Source organism: Hemitrygon akajei, chromosome 5 (genome assembly GCF_048418815.1).
Source record: "Hemitrygon akajei chromosome 5, sHemAka1.3, whole genome shotgun sequence".
NCBI classification, from domain to species: domain Eukaryota; kingdom Metazoa; phylum Chordata; class Chondrichthyes; order Myliobatiformes; family Dasyatidae; genus Hemitrygon; species Hemitrygon akajei.
In genome coordinates, this window is record NC_133128.1 from 169030071 (window position 1) to 169047727 (window position 17657).

Here is a 17657-nt window from a genome sequence, read left to right on the forward strand (position 1 = left end):
CCACCAGTCACTGGCAGCCAATCAGAAAAGGCCCCCTTTATTCCCAATTGCTGCCTCCTGCATGTTAGCCATTCTTCTATCCATGCCAGTGTCTTTCCTTTAACACATAGGATTTTATCTTGTTAAGCAACCTCAAGTGAGGCATCTTATCAAATGCCTTTTGAAAATTTAAGTAAATAGCATCCAATGCCTCTCCTTTGTTCACCCTGCTTGTTACTTCTTTGAAGAATTCTAACAGATTTGTCGGGTAAGATTTCCCTTTACAGAAACCATGCTGACTTTGGCTTACTTTATTATTAGTCTCCAAGTACCCCGAAACATCATCCTCAAAAATGGACCCCGAGACTTTCCCAACCACTGAGGTTACGCAAACTGGCCTATAATTTCCTCTCTTTTTGGCTTCCGCCCTTCTTAAAGAGTAGGGTGACATTTGCAATTTCCCAATCTTCTGGGACCATGCTGGAATCAAGTGATTCTTGAAAGATCATGACCAAAGCATCCATTATCTCTTCAGCAACCTCTTTCAGGACTCTGGGATGAAGTCCAACTGGGGCAGGTGACTTATCCACCTTAAGACCTTTCACTTTGCCTAGAACTTTTTCCTTTATAATAGTAATGGCACTCACTCCTGCTCCCTGACACTCACGGACCCCCTAGCTCACACTGGCTTCCACAGTGAAGACTAATGCAAAGTACTCACTAAGTTCATCTGTCATTTCTTTTTCCCCCATTATGCAATATCAATTCTCACCTCCCTTTCATTCTTTATATAAATGAAAAAACTTTTAGTATCCTGCTTTATATTGTTCAGCTAGTTTGACCTCATATTTTGTCTTTTCCCTTCTTATAGCTTTTTTAGTTGCCTTGTGTTGGATTTTAAAAGCTTCCTAATCATCCAACTTGGCCCTGCCATTTAAGAGCTTCCTCTTCAGTGGGACATATCTTTCCTGTGCCTTGTGAACAATTCCCAGAAACTTCGGTCACCTCTGTTCTACCATCGTCCCTGCCAGTATCCTCCTAAAATCCACCTGGGCAGCTGCTCTCTCTCATGCCTCTGTAATTCCCTTTATTTCATTGCCAAACCGATACATCTGACTTACGCTTCTCCCTCTCAAATTGCAGTATGAATTTAATCATATTATGATCATTGCATCCAAAAGGTTCCTTTGCATTAAGCTCCCTAATAAGATCTGGGTTATTTTACAACACCCAGTCTACGATAGCCTTTCCTCGAGTAGGCTCAATCACAAGCTGTTCTAAAAAGCCATCTTGTAGGCATTCAACGAATTCCTTCTATTGTGATTCGACACCAACCTGATTTTTCCAATCCCCTTCCATATTGAAGTCCCCCATTAAAATTGTGACATTTCCCTTATTACGTGCCCTTTCCAACTCCCTTTGCAATCTCAATCCCACATCTTGGCTACTATTTGGAGGTCTATATATGATTCCCATAATGTTTTTTACCCTTGAAGTTTCTTAACTCCACCCACAATGATTTGACATTGTCTGACCCTATGTCACCTCTTTCTAAAGATGTAATTAACCAATAGTGCTATACCACCACCTATGCTTTCCTGCCTGTTCTTTCAATACAAAGTATAGCCTTTGATGTTAAATTCCCAACCTTGATCTTCTTTCAGCCATGGCTCAGTGATGCCCTCAGTGTCATACTGACCAACCTCTAACTGCGCCACGAGTTTGTCCACCTTATTCTGAGTGCTACGTGCATTTAAATCCAACGTCTTCAGTCCTGCGATCTTTGCCCTTATGAATTTTGCCACAGCTGTACAATTTAACTCTTCGCTCTGCCTGCAGTTGTATCCAATCATTAGCTTGTCCTTCCTTACATTCATATTACATATTACATTATCTACTTGTAAACCTGCTGGCTCACCTTCAGCTCTGTCATACTGATTCCCATTCCCCTGCCGTATTAGTTTAAGCCACTCCCAATGACAATGTCAGAGCATCTTTCAAGAGGGTGAACCTTCGCAGGAAATCAGGCCCTGATGGGGTACCTGGTAGAGCTCTGAAAACCTGTGCCACCCAACTGGCGGGAGTGTTCAAGGACACCTTCAATCTCTCACTGCTATAGCTGGAGGATCCCACCTGCTTCAAAAGGGCAACAATCATACCAGTGCCCAAGAAGAGCAGGGTGAGCTGCCTCAATGACTATCACCCAGTGGAACTCACATTTACTGTGATGAAGTGCTTTGAGAGATTGGTCATGGCCGGAATCAACTCTTGCCTCAGTAAGGACCCGGACCCACTGCAATTTGCCTATCACCACAATAGTTCTACAGTAGGTGCCATCTCACTGGCTTGCCACTGAGCCTTAGATCATCTGGATAATAGTAGTGCCCAGGCCAGGCTGATGTTTATTGATTACAGCTCAGCATTCAAAACAATGTCCTTCTCTTACTTGCACACAGGCAGAGGCTAAAGAGCAAGACTCCAGAGAGTAGGACAACAAAGAGGTGGTCATGGGAGGCAGAGGAGCGGATACAGGATAGCTCGAGTCAGTGGATTGAGCCGTGTTCAAGGACTCAGCTGCTGATCTGAATGAATACACATAGTTGTCATGGACTTTATAAAGCAGTCGCAGACAAGAATGTTCCCACAAAATCATCTTCCCCAACCAGAACCCCTGGATAAACCATGAGATCTGCAATCTGCTGAGGGCCAAATCAGAGGCATTCAAGTCTGGCGGCCAAGGAAGTTACAAGAGGTCCAGGAATGATCTCTGGAAAGCCATCTCACGGCCGATGGACTAAACTTGAATCAATAAAGGAATTTCGATAGCTGTGGCAGGGCTTGAATGCTATCACCTCTTATGAAGTAAAATCAAGCAACATAGACGACAACAGGGCTTCACTTCCAGATGAGCTCAATGCCTTCTGTGCTCAGTTTGAATGTCCAAACATTGACGAACCATCGGAACCACCCACAGTCCCTGATGACCCTGTGATTTCAGTCTCTGAGACCGATGTGAGGGTGTACCTGTGGAAAGCGTCTGGCCCAGATGGGGAACCTGGCTGAGTACTAGAGACCTGTGCCGATCTGCTGTCTGGAGGGTTCATGGAGATCTTTACCCTCTTGCTTCAACAGTCTGAGGTACCCTTCTGTTTCGAGCAGACTTCAATTATACCGGTGCCTAAGAAGAACGTGGTAACCTGCCTCAATGACTATCATCCAGTAGCACTTATATCCACAGTGATTCAGTGTTTTGAGGGGTTGGTGATGAAACATATCAGCTCCTATCTGAGAAACAACTTGAATCTGCTCCAATTTGCCTCCTGGCACAACGGTCTCCAGCAGATGCCATTTCATTGGCTCCTCACTCAACCTTGGAGCACCTGAACAGCAAAAGTGCACACATCAGGATGCTCTTTATCAACTACAACTTGGCATTCAATACCATCATACCGTCAAAACTAATCAATAAGCCTCAAGACTCTGGTCTCAGTACCTCCTTGCATCCTCGATTTCCTCATTTATGGACCCCCGTCAGTTCGTAGTGGCAACAATATCTCCTCCATAATCTCCATCAGCACCGGTGCACCACAAGGCTGTGTGCTTAGCCCCCGCTCAACTTGCTTTACACCTACGACTGCGTGGCCAAGCACAGCTCCAATGCAATATTTAAGTTTGCTGTCGAAATCACTATCAAAGGTGGTGACAAATCAGCATATAAGAAGGAAACTGAAAATCTGGCTGAGTGGTGCCACAACTAAAACCTTTTACACAATGTCAGCAAGACCGAGGAGCTGATAAATGGCCTTAGGAGGAGAAAGGTGGAGGTCTATGAGCCGGTCCTCATCAGGGGATCAAAGGTGAAGAGGGTCAGCAATTTTGAATTTCTTGGTGTTATTATTCCAGAGGACCTGTCCTGGGCCCAGAAGGTAAGTGCAATTACGAAGAAAGCATGGCAGTGCCTCTACTTCCTTAGAAGTTTGCGAAAGATTGGCATGACATCTAAAACTTTGACAAACTTCTATAGATGTGTGATGGCTAGTTTATTGACTGGCTGCATCACAGCCTGGTATGGAAACTCCGACCCTCTTGAATGGAAAATCCTATAAAAAGTAGTGGATATAGTCCAGTCTATCACAGGTAAAGTCCTCCCCACCACTTACATGGAGTTGTGTCACAGTGAGAAGGCATTCATCATCAGGAATCTCCACCACCCAAGTCATGCTCTCTTCTCACTGCTGCTTTCAGGAAGAAGGTACAGGAGCTTCAGGACTCACACCATCAAGTTCAGGAACTGTTATTACCCCTTAGCCATCAGGCTCTTGAACCAGAGAGGATAATTTATCTTGACTTCACTTGCCCCATTACTGAACTATTCCCACAAATTATGGACTCAATTTCAAGGACTCTTCACCTCATATTCTTGATTATTTGCTTATTTTATTATTAGTATTACTATTATTATTATTATTATTATTATTTCCATTTCTCTTTCTTTTTGTATTTGCATATGGTGTTGTACAGTCAGCCTTCCTTATCCACGGATTCCGCATGTGCGGATTCAACCAACCATGGATCGGGAAAACCCGAAAGTTCTCTCTCCAGCACTCGTTGCTTGAGTATATATAGACTATTTTTTCTTGTCATTATTCCCTAAACAATACAGTATAACAATTATTTACATAGCATTTGTATTGTATTAGGTATTATAAGTAATCCAGAAATGACTTAAAAGTAAAGCACTGCCCAGGTTATGAATGAGTTCCATTTCTGAATCCATCTTTAAGTCAGATTTGAAGTCGGAACAGGTACATCCGGTATTATTTAGTGTCAGTTAGTCAAACGTTTTTCTTAGTATATAGTACATATTTTACCTTTCTATGCATATAAAACATTTAAGAAACTTACGTATTTCAATAATTTAACCACTGCATTGCTTAGCAATAATTGTAGCTTTCATTGGGGCAGGGCCTTTCACATTCTCCATTAAAATTGTTCCGATCGTTGACCAACTGTAGCCTAACGCTTTTCCAATGACCGATGGCATTTCACCTCTTTCCGATCACTTTATTATTTCCACCTTATTTTCAATTGCAATGGTGATTATTTTCATGAACAGAAACACTGCAGATTCAGAGCTGTGCTGCCAGATCCTAATGTCCACCGCACAAAGGCTTAAATAAAGTCCGGGGTTCCACTGGGTCCTAAAGACCACATGTTAAATAAGGGACTTGAGCATCCGCGAATTTTGGTATCCACAGGGGGTCCTGGAACCAATCTCCCGCGGATAAGGAGGGCCGACAGTATAGGGTTATATATGGTGACAATATGTACTGTACATTGATAATAAATTTATTTTGAACTTTGAACTTTAAATAATCACACCTTCAGGTCTTATCAACAAGCTTCCAAACCCAGGTCTCTGTACCTACCTCTGCAAATGGTTCTTTGTCTTCCTCACTGGGAGACCACAATCAGTGTGGATTGGAAGTAACATCTTCTCCTTGCCAACCATCAACACTGGTGCACCTCAAGGGGTGCTCTACTGTCTCTACACCCATGACTGTGTAACCAGACACAGCTCAAACGCCACCTATAAATTTGCTGATGACACAACTATTGTTGGCAAAATTTCAGATGGTGACAAGGAAGTGTACAGGAGTGAGCTAGATCAGCTGGTTGAGTGGTGTTGCAACAACCTTACACTCTCCATCAGTAAGACCAAGATATTGATTGTGGACTTCAGGAAGAGGTAGATGAGGGAACATTCACCAGTCTTCAGCGAGGGATCAGCAGAGGAAAGGGTGAGCAATTTCAAGTTCCTGGGTGTCAACATTTCTGAAGTTCTACCCTGGGCCCAACATATTGATGCAATTACAAAGTAGGCATGACAGCAGCTATTTCACATGTGCAGGGGCCACTGCACAGGATCGGAAAAAGCCAGCCAGCTCCACCATGGGCACTAGCCTCTCCAGCACTGAGGACGTCTTCAAAAGGTGATGCCTTAAAAAGGCTACATCCATCATTAAGGACCCATGACACCTAGGACATGCCCTCTTCTCAGTGCTTCCATCAAGAAAGAAACATTGGAGCCTGAAGACACACATTCAATGTTTCAGTAATAGTTTCTTCCCCTCTGCCATCAGATTTCTCAATGGACATTGATCCCATGAACAATACCTCACCATTACTTTTTGCACTACTTATATAATTTAATTTGTATATGTTTATTTCTTATTGTAATTTATAATGTTTAGAATTATTATGTATTGCAATGTACTGCTGCTGCAAAACAGCAAATTTCATGACATATGCCAGTGAAATTAAATGTGATTCTCATTCTGATTCTGATCCTGGCATCCTCTGTAAGGAGTTCGTACATCTTCCCCATGGAATGTGTGGACTTTCTCTAGGTGCTCCGGTTTCTTTCCACAGTCCAACAACGTACCAGTTAATAGGTTAATTAGTCATTATAAGTTGTTCTGCCATTAGACTAGGCTAGGTCTAAAGTTGGTGGTTTCCGGGTGACACAGCTCGAAGGGCTGGGAGGGCCTATTCCACACTTTATCTCTGAAAATAAATTCCAACTGCTCTGAGTCCCATGCTAGGGAAGGCAAGTTGAAAATCAGCATCTAATGTTTAGGTTTGCATGGAACTTCAGCAAATCAACCTTATTCCAACGAGCTCCTTGTACAACTGCAGTATATTTCAGTGTAAATGTTAAATAGAGTCTAGAGTAAGATGTAATAATAGAAGTCACGCCAGATAAGGAACAGGAATCCAAGAAGTATATGAGATTATGCACCATTTAAGCGTTAAAAATAATTTAAATAGCATGCATCACCATTTGAAGGTGGAGTAATCTTATTAATATTAGTAACACAATCCTCAGGTTCTTTGGCATGTGTAAATCATGCACTTTTCACATGAAGTTTAATGTGCCGTTCAATCTTCTCTGCTAGACTTGTGTCTAGGCAACTTCCTCCGACTGATCTTGTCAGAAAAAGTTGCCCAGGCACTTGTATTTCAGCAGAAACTCTAAAATGATAACAAGTAACTGAAGCACTCCTGATGAAGGGTTTCGGCCCGAAACGTCGTCACTACCTCCTCCCATAGATGCTGTCTGGCCTGCTGAGTTCTGCCAGCATTTTGTGTTTTTATAACTGAACTTAACATTTTTTAGTAATTATTTTCAGTGTTCTGTGTAATTTTAAAAAGAAGGAAATTAGGACAGGACAGATCAGCGGTGAGTGTGTGGAACAGACTTTAAATCAGTGAAAGCTGCCAATTACCATGGGGAGCATGGCAAAGGTTGGAGCAGTATTCCCCACCTGCCCATAAATCTGCCCAGGCAGCAGTCTACGTGTGAGTGACAGCCACAATTTGTTCCTGTAAGCAACCCAGCAGAAAATAGAAACCATAAAACTGTTGCTAGGATAAAATAATACAGAAGAGATTTGCTTATGTCTCCCATAATTTAAAATTACTTTTGTTTAAAGTGGCTACCAAGATTACAGAAAACACTCATTGATCATTTTGTGTCAACAGGAATACCTTCGGCAACCCTTACTAATGTGCAGATTCACCAGTGTCAATCTGATTATTGGATTAGATTTGTATTACTTATTGACATTGTTTGATTTTATTCAGACCGATACTGCATGAAATTAGCCAATATTGTATTGGACCTTGGAGAGGCCACACCTGGAGGATTGAGTGCAGTTTTGGTCTCCTTACTGAAAAAGGGCAGACCTTCCACAACTGAGTATAATTAGATTGGTTTCCAGGTCTGGCAGGTTTGCTGTATGAGGGAAGATTGAGCAGACTGCAACTGTAGTTCTGAAGAATTAGAAGGGATCTCATTGATCTTAAAGAGCTCATGGAGTGGATATTTCCCCTGAACCGGGGTCACAGCCTCAGAGAAAAAAGATCATTTAGAATTGACATGAGGTGAAAATTCTTCACTCAGTGGATGATAAATTCTCAAACTTCTCCACCACGGGGTTTGCAAAGGCTCAGTCACTGAGTTCTTTTCAAACTGAAATTGGCAGATTTCTGGACACGAAGGAGTCAAGGAATATAGGAATGGTGCAAGGAAATTGAGGTAAAAATGATCCATGATGGTGTGAATAAGTGCAGGAGGCTCGAAGGGCCAGATGGATTACTCCTGCTCCTCGATCTTATGTTCTCGTGTTCCCGGTGATGGACAATAACTAAAAGCACAGTAACACCGTCAATTTATCCTGCCTCGAAATGACCCTTCAGCAAGGCTTCCAGGTGTAGTACTGTGTGGGCAAGACCTTGAGGTTTAGTGTCCTTGTGTTGTGAAGGAAGTTAATAAGTAAAAAGTGCAGTCCTACAGAATGGAAGTGGATTTCTGTGCTCCATCCACATTGCAACTCCACCATTGGTATTAGGCTCTGCAGATTTCAGCTGAGCAGGAAGTATTGTTTGTCCACTTGCTTATGCAAATCAGGGACAAGTTGTGTGTGTTGCTAAGTAGATTAGGGACTGACTGCCACATATACATCGCAAGTTCTGGTAAACTTTTACAGCAATCAAACCAACATTTCTTGAAGGCACCGCTGGAGGCTGCCCGCAGTGAGGTCACTCTCAGTACACTCAGATGATGCCATGGTGAAGAAAGCTATGAGCCCAAGTGCTGGAAAATTAATAGATCGATGCTCGATGACCAGTACAAGCACGGTATTAAATGCACAGTATAAAATAATAATACTCATAATACACAATATTAAATTGTACTCTTGAGACATTTTATTACCTCAACTCCTGGTGTTCATCACTGTTTCCCCAGCATCAGATTTATTATTACTGACATACACTCAGTGGTCACCTTATTAGGTACTTCCTGTACGTAACCAAGTGGCTTCTGAGAGTATGTTCATACTTTTCTGGTGCCCTTCCCTTCAAGGTTCAACATGGTGTGCATTCAGAGCTGCTCTACTGCACAGCACTGTTGTAATGCATTGCTAATTGAGTTACTGTCGCCTTCCTGTCAGCTTGAACCAGTCCGGCCATTCACCTCTGACCACTCTCATTATCAAGGCATTTTCACCCACAGAACTGCCGCTCATTGGTATATATATATATGTATATACAGTATACACAATAGATTCCAGTTAATTGGGACACATTGGGACCAATATATATTGGCCCAATTAAGCAGCTGTCCAATTTAGCCAAGTTTTATTGAAAGAATTAAAATTCATGGAATGAAAGAAAATACAAACTACTGTTTAACTGTGTACAATAAATATTTCATTTAAAATACATACAGAATAAATTAGAACACTACCAATACGACTACCATACTGTAAAACTGTGTATTAGTTCCTAGTAGTTATTGACGGAGGAATTCATCCAGCCTACGCTGTCGTGTTCTATTGATTGACTGTAAATGAACAAAATCAGTGCAGACACTTAGTACAGATAATGGTCTGCCTTCTTACAATGTTTTCAAAGATCAAAGTAACTATATTATCAGAGTACATATGTGTCACCATATACAGCCCCGGGATTAATTTTCTTGTGGGCATACTTAGTAAATCCAATAACCATAATGAGGTACTGTACATGGGTTCAGTGTCCATTCAGAAATCTGATGGTAGAGGGGAAGAAGTTGTACCTAAAATGTTGAGTGTGTGTCTCCAGGCTCCAGTACCCCCACTTTAACGATGGCAATGGGAAGGCATACTGCCTTGGGTGATAGTGGTCCTTAATAATAGATGTAGCCTTTTTGAGTCATCGCCTTTTGAAGACATCCTCAGAGATGGGGAGGCTAGTACCATGATGGAGCTGACTGAGTTTGCAATTTTCTTCAGCTTTTTCCGTCTTGTGCAGTGCCCCCTCCACGCCAAGGGTGATGCAGCCAGTTAGAATGTTCTCCATAGTACATCTGTAGAAATTTTCTATAATCTTTGGTGTCATACCAAATCTCCTCAAACTCATGTCGTAAGATAGCTGCTGTCATCCCTTCTTTGTAATTGCATCAATGTGTTGGGCCCAGCACAGATCTTTATAAATGTAGACATAAAGGAACTTGACACTGCTCACCTTTTCCACTGCTGATCCCTGGATGAGGACTGGTGAATGCTCCCTCGACTTCCCCTTCCTGACGTCCACAGTCAATTCCTTGGACTTAATCACGTTGAGTGCAAGGTTGTTGTGACACCACTGAACCAACTGATTTATCTCATTCCTGTGTTCATCCTCATCACTGACTGAAACTCTACCAACAATGGTTGAGTCATCAGCAAATTTATAGTTGTTGTTTGAGCTGTGCCAAGCCACACATTTGTAGATGTAGAGAGAGTAGAGCAGTGGACTAATCACTCATTCTTGAGGTGCACACGTGTTGTTTGTCAGTGAGGAGAAGATGTTGTTTCCAATCTGCACTTTCTGTGGTGTTCCAGTAAGGAAATCAACAATTCAGTTGCAGAGGGAGGTACAGAGGCCCAGGTTTTGAGCTTGTTTAGTACTAAGGGTATGGGGTGTGGTGTTGGCAGAATCTCAGACGGTGATGAAGAGGATGATATGGAGTGGACACTGCACAGGATCAGAAAAAGTTGAAGAGTGTTGCAAACAGTGCCAGATCCATCATGGGCACCAGCCTCCCCAGCATCGAGGATATCTTCAAAAGGCAATGTCTCAAAAAGCAGCATTTATCATTAAGGACCCCCATCACCCAGGACGTTCCTTCTTCTCATTGCTACCATCCAGGTGGAGGTACAGGAGCCTGAAGACACACACTCAACATTTTAGGAATAGCCTCTCCCCTGTACCATCAGATTTCTGAATAGAGAATGAACCAACCCTTGAACACTACATCATCATTTCTGCTCTCTTTTTGCACCACTTATTTAATTATTGATATATTGCTTATTGCAGTTCATAGCTTTTTAATGCATTGCACTGTACTGCTGCGGCAAAAGAACAAATTTCACAACATACAGCATGTCAGTGATATTAAACCTGATTGTGATTCTAATGCAGACAGAGGGATGAACCAACCATATATTCAACATCCACAAGACAAAGACCCTCTACCATCCTACCCTTTCTGTCCAACTTTATCCATTGGCAATAGAGGTTCAGTGCAAGATTGCAACATCTGGACCACTTCCTAAATCTCAAAAGCAAACTCTCAGAGAAGCCAGGCATGACGCACGTTCTAACAACATTTGCATCTTTGAAGAAAATAAGAATCTTCGCATCATTGGGTCAAAATATGGACCCAGAAGGGATTAACCACATCGAATAGACATTTGGATGATGTAAAAGAAATATAATTGCAAGCGATTGCAGACTGGCGTGCTGGACAGACTGATAATGGAGCCAGGCAGTTTGGCTAACTGCTCCATTCTGTTGCTAAGCAAATATTACCGTAGACTGCTCTACAATATCAACTTTTGACTCCTCAGTGCACTCTTCTGTTATCGCTAACACCTGTGTCCATCTTCTGAGCACCTGCTTATGAAAGCCTAGGAGATGAATTTGCTGTCCTTTCACCTCTGTTCACATAACCATTCCCACTTCTTCCAGGTGTGACACTGATTTATATACCATTCTTCCAGCCTGGCACGCAGTAGTCATTGTGCTGCTACGCTGCATCCACTACGCTGAGGTGACCAACCCTAATGGAAGGATCATTTTGCTGAACAATCTGCAACTGGGCCTCTGAGCCTTCAGCTGCTTGTCAGTTTAATTCTCCTTCCTCCTATCACACAGCTATCTCTGTCATGAGCAAGGTACTTGCCGCAGGTTTAGACAAGTGTTCACAAATCTACATGTATCTATACAGATGGGCGTGATAAATGCCAAAGTAGCAAGGATGAAATGCTAGAGACAAAGATATTCTCCTAGTAATTCCACCTAACCATCAACATGCATAGGAAATCACTAAAAGGTGATCTGAATGTAAAGGGCACGGGCGTCTGGGTCTTTCGACATTGTGGAAGAAAATATCCAGAGTTGACATGTATTGAGCAAGGAAGGGTTAATGATCTTTAAATGTAAAATCAAAGTCTACTGTGACTAATGTACTCTGTGCTGCTGACAATGTGCCTTTCAGTCAGGCGGATTAAAATAACTATGTTTGTATTTGTTGCTCAAAGAATCATCACATGTCTGATATACTCTTCTAGCCTGTCTGATATACTCTTTTGAGAAATTAACACTGAAGTAAATGTGTAACTACTCAGGGGCATATCCTGCAACTTTGCTATTCAGCAGAACTGTCATTGAAGATCCTCCTCCTGATTCATGTGTTTTTCTCTCGTATGCTTGGGATATAAATAAGAGCGTGACCCATTGTCAGACAGAGTCTCACGAACTCCGCTTTTAGGAGGATGGGCTCTCCGTGATATCATGCTACAATAAGGGCGTTCTGAAATGATCTCCCTCCGTGTCCGAGTGTTAGCTCTTACTCCGCAGTGACAGGCATACTATCAATGCCAGGGAATTTGTGAGTTCACCTGTTGAGGGTGCATCCTGCCCCCTATTCCACTGTTCTGCAAAGGGCTTGCTTGGGTAGAAACCCAAAGTCAAATGAGGCATAAAAACCGGAGAATGCCTCAGCAGGTCAGTTGGCCCTTGTGCAGGGAGAATGTGAGCATTTCAGATCAATGACCTTTCATTAGGTCACTTTATTCTCACCCTCGGCAGTTTTTAAAATAAATCATCAGAAGGGGCACAAGTAGGGGAAGAAAATCTTGGATAAAGAATTTCCTTGACACTGGCCGGGGAACTCACCAGCCCGAGTGAAAGGAAGCAAACAGACCCCCTATTCGTATCTGTAGTCCCACTGCAGGGATAGTAAGAGTGTCAAAGGTTACGTGGAGTAAACAGGAGAATGGTGTTGAGAGGGTTAATAAATCAGCCATGATGGAATGGCAGAGAAGATTAAAAAGGGCCAAATGGAATAATGATGTTTTATGGTTTTATGGTCTAAACATGACTATTACTATCCATCCTCTTTCCTGTTGTAACTGGTACTGAGGCTCACTTGCTGTGGTACTTACAGTGACAGTAAACGTTACGTGTGGATGAGGAATGCTACACACCGTAATGGATGTCAAGTATTGGGATAAACTATAAATGTGTAATTGTGCCATGTCGCTCAATATTCTCTCATTTCAAAATATCCATCTTTCTTTATCTTACCCATGCATTCCTCAGCAGAAGTTGTCAATGAGCACCTGGTTAAGTGGCTCATGTTGTGTTTTAGCCCTGACTGGATGGCTGACACAGCTTCTCATACTAAAACCAAGTGCTGCTGGAATTGCCATTCTGAGGGAGGAACTTCCATGATGACTGATGATTCCTGCCAGGAAAATGAGACAATGCTTTTGTCTGCACTCTAGCTCCACATTTCCTTGAGATGTTTATCTCATTTCAGTGAAGTCATCCTGCATTGCAGGCTTTGTCATGTTCTTGCCAAGCTGACCCACCCTTCCAATAACAACACAGTTGTTTCCTTGGCAGAGTCTATAAAGCGGTACAAATTTGAAAAGGCGATAGTCCGTGACACAGTTAGCTCACTGCCTCATCTGATTGAATGATGCTTAAATCAATTTTCTGTGTAAAGAGTTTTAGCTCAGCTATCATCATTATGGCTTTATTGGACATTGAATTATCTACTCCATAATAACAGGAGGGGACTTTTCCTTGTTGGATGCAGTACAAAAAATAATGTAATGATGAGCTAGTACAATTTCTGATCTCATTCTGATGCCGTAAATACATTTATTTATTAAAATGCGGGTAATCCAGCAGCTTAACAGGGAGAGGTAAATTCCATATTGGGGAGAGGGTGATGAGGAAGGAAGGGGTGTGATGCACCATCAATAACTCTCGGAGACGGGAGGCAAAAGATAGGCTTTTATTAGCTGCAAACGTGACCACGACATCTTGGAGACTGAGGGAGGAGCAGTGCCTCCAATTGCCTTTATACAGGGGTCTGTGGGAGGAGCCACAGGAGCAGTCAGCAGAGGGACATGTCCAGACAGGTATACACATAGTTTACCACAGGGTGATGGCTCTCTGTTGTGAGGTTAGGAAGGCAGGAAAGATGGGCTCCTTGACTACCCTTCAGGGGTTAACTACAGGACTTCTTTGACTAGGATTCCAGCATAAAGATAACCTGAGAGACAGGAAGGAGGGCTTTTGGGTGGGAAACAGGCGAGGGTATCGAAATGGGTGGAAATGAGAGAGATTTGGTTGGAAGAATGAGATTTGTACTGAAGGAAGGCTTCGGATTGCAGGGGGATGGACTGATGGGCCCAAATTGGAAACTCTGTCCAAATTGGAAGGGAGTCAGTCATAGCCGGAGCCTTGTGGTTGGATGGAGCAGCTATGGAGTTATAATTGCTGATGGAATCCCAGATAACCATTCCAGGGGAATCAGTATGTTCATTGGATGAGGCGTCAGTCTGTGGTTGTAGGTCTTCACTGATGTTCAGCAAGTCTGATTGTGGACAGGAGAGGAGAAGCATAAAGGATGAAAGTCAGATGCTGTGATGACAGTCATGTGATACAGGTGGTTATCAAGAGTGTTCTTTGATACTGAGGTTTTAGAGAGGTTGTGGTGATGTGGGGTTACTCTACGGGTATAACTTGTAAGGACCAAGAATGTTCAAACTCCCTTTAGCATAAAATAACACTGTGAAGTCATTTAACTTCGAGTTTCAGACCTGCTCATTTGCCCTCACCAGTTTCTCCAGGCCAACGAAGCATGGCCACATGTTAATGTAATAACTGTTAATGTAAAGGTAGTTAACTCCATTCTAATAATTAAATAATCAACCCTATTTCCAGAAGTAACTTTGCCACCTATTCTTTATCACTCCCCTCTAAAACTGGGTTTATTAGGATGAATAGATTCAAAGTTATTCAGTTTTACGTTCAACATTATCAATGAGGCTTACATCAAAAATGTGTGCCTAGCCCACTGCTCTACTCTCTCTACCCTATGGCTAAGCATAGCTCAAACACAACTTATACATTCACTGATAACAACATTGTTGTTGCTAGAACCTCCAATGGTGATGAGGAGGTGTACAGGAGTGAGGCAGATTGGCTGGTTGAGTGGTGTCACAACAACCACCTCACACTCAACATCAGCAAAACCAATGAATGATGGTGGACTTCGGGAAAGGGGAGTCAGCAGAAGAAATGCCAGTCGCCATCAAGGAGTCAGCGGTGGGGAGGGTGAGCGGCTCCCAGTTCCTGTGCATCAACATCTCAGTGGATCTACCCTAGACCCAACGTGGCGATGCAACCACAAAGGAAGCTTGCTTTGCTAGGAGTTTGAAGAGATTTGATTCATCATCACAGATTCTCCTATAGATGTGTTGTGCAGAGGATTCTAACTGGTTGCATCACAGTCTGGAAGACACAGGATCACAAGAGGCTGCAGACTGTTGTCAATTCCTTCATGGGCACAATCCTCCCCTCCCTGGAGGACATCTTCAAGATGCCATGGCTCAAGAAGGCAGCCAACAGTCATCATCCAGGACATGCTCTCTTCTTGTTACTACGTTCAAGAAGGAGGTTCAGAAGCCCCAAGACCCACACTCAGCAATTCAGGAACAGCTTCTTCCTCCACCACCAGATTTCTGAATAGTCTATAAGCCAATGATTACAACCTCATTTCCCTTTTTTTTTGTATTGCTTAGTTATGTTGGCAATTGATAGACTCACATCTCTGCTTAGTACTGCTGCTGCAAAACAATAAATTTCATGTCATATGTCAGTGATAATATTAAACCTAATACTAATTCTAATTCTAGATCTTTTCCACTCCAACCACAGTGTGACCCCATTCTTGTTATATCATGAAACTGACTCTGGTTCACCCTGTCCCTTATTATGTGCCAATTTTTGTTCATAAGACCTACAAAGAATACTCCAATCTGAATTTACATGCCCGAAACTGGATATAACCATTTAATAGAATGAAATGTAAATTAAATCACACTGTTAATGTGTCTGGTTGATAGCATCCCATTATCACTCTCAGTTTCAATAGTTTTTAGTGAAACTGAAGTGAAAACAGCAATGATAATTGGGAAACGGAAACAGGGTCTTCACTCTCCTACAGCTGTGTGAGTAGAGCTTCTCCGTTTGCAATACTCCTCCATACAGACCAGGATATCATAGGCACATACAACCTGACCTTATGAACTGTCCATATGAATTTTGCAACTTCTCCCTCTTGGTGCTCCAAAGTATTTACACATCACAAAGATATACTAGTAGGTTAAGTTCCCACTGTAACCTGTCCCTAGTGTAAATATGTGTCAAAGCATCTGAGGGAGAATTGATGTGTATATAAGATAGAATAAGCTGGATGATTACAGAACGGTAAGAGAAGGAATAGGACCAAAGGGATTTCTGGCTCTAGAGGTGGCGTGGATCTATTTGCCAAGTAGCTTTTTCACTGTTGTAATAAGTAAGGTAAGTTGATTGGCTTTGGCATCGTTAGGCTACACGGGGTAAAAAATTGATGTCACAGTATATTAGTCCTGGATGTTCAAGTGCTCTGGAGAATTCAGCCATTCTTTCCTCTCTGCGTCTGTGCAATTTTAGTTGTAAAATACAGCAGGCAATGACAACTCCTAAGTTCCTATTTGGAGATCTGTTTGGCTAATGAAAGAGTAGAATTAACTTTTATATGGCCAGATTCTTGGACATTTTATCTGTGATTAATAGCTTCCCTGAGGAAAGCAAATATGTTGACTGTGGTTCATGATAGAGTTTGAACTGTTGAAAGGATAATTAATGATTGAAGTATTTTTCCTTGTTCTTTATAATCTTTCAGTAGTTTTCCATTCACTGTAATTCGCACATTTATAATATCTTTAGCAAAGTCAAAAGTCTTAAGCCACCTCACTGATGCATAATTAACCAGAAGTCAACTTTGATCAGAAAGTGTCATTGAAGCAGGTGACTATCTGTCTGTTTTTTTGGGGCGGTTGGGTGGTCTAAGGAGCCTCTTAAAATAGGTGTAAAGATGAAGATGCTTAGGCCGAAAATTTGTTAGATTTTAAGTGACAAAAGATATGGCCACCAGTCGAGGGCAGGAGGAAGTGGGGGTTGCAAAAGAGGCTGGGGTGGAGGAATTCAGTGTTCTCAGAGGATGGAAGGATGTGATGAAGATGGAGAGGAGGGAGGTGCTGGCTGCAGAAAGCCATGCAAGGGGTTGAATTCCAGCATGATATTTTTAAGATTGAAGTGACATTGGATGGGAACCTAATTAGGTCAGTGGTGAGAACTGTGATGAATTGGCAAATGGGACTTAGGATTCAATAAGTGAGCAAAAGATAAGCAGTAGAGTTTTAGGTGTGCTCAGGTCTCATAAAGTGAAAGATGGAAGACCATCCAGGAGTATATGAAAATAATTGATTTGAGGGCAACAATAATTATCCATGAGGCTCAGCAACTGATGAACTATTCAAGTGATGTTAGATTAGATTGGATTCAATTTTATTGCCGAGTACAGATACAAAGCCAATGAAATACAGTTAGCATCTAACCAGAAATGCAAAGAACGGTGTTATTTACAAAATAACTGCGAATAAAAAGTAAGTGGTACAGCACACAAATATAAAAGTACTGAGACAGTACAATATGGGTGCAATATTGCTTAGCGCTGTGATGTG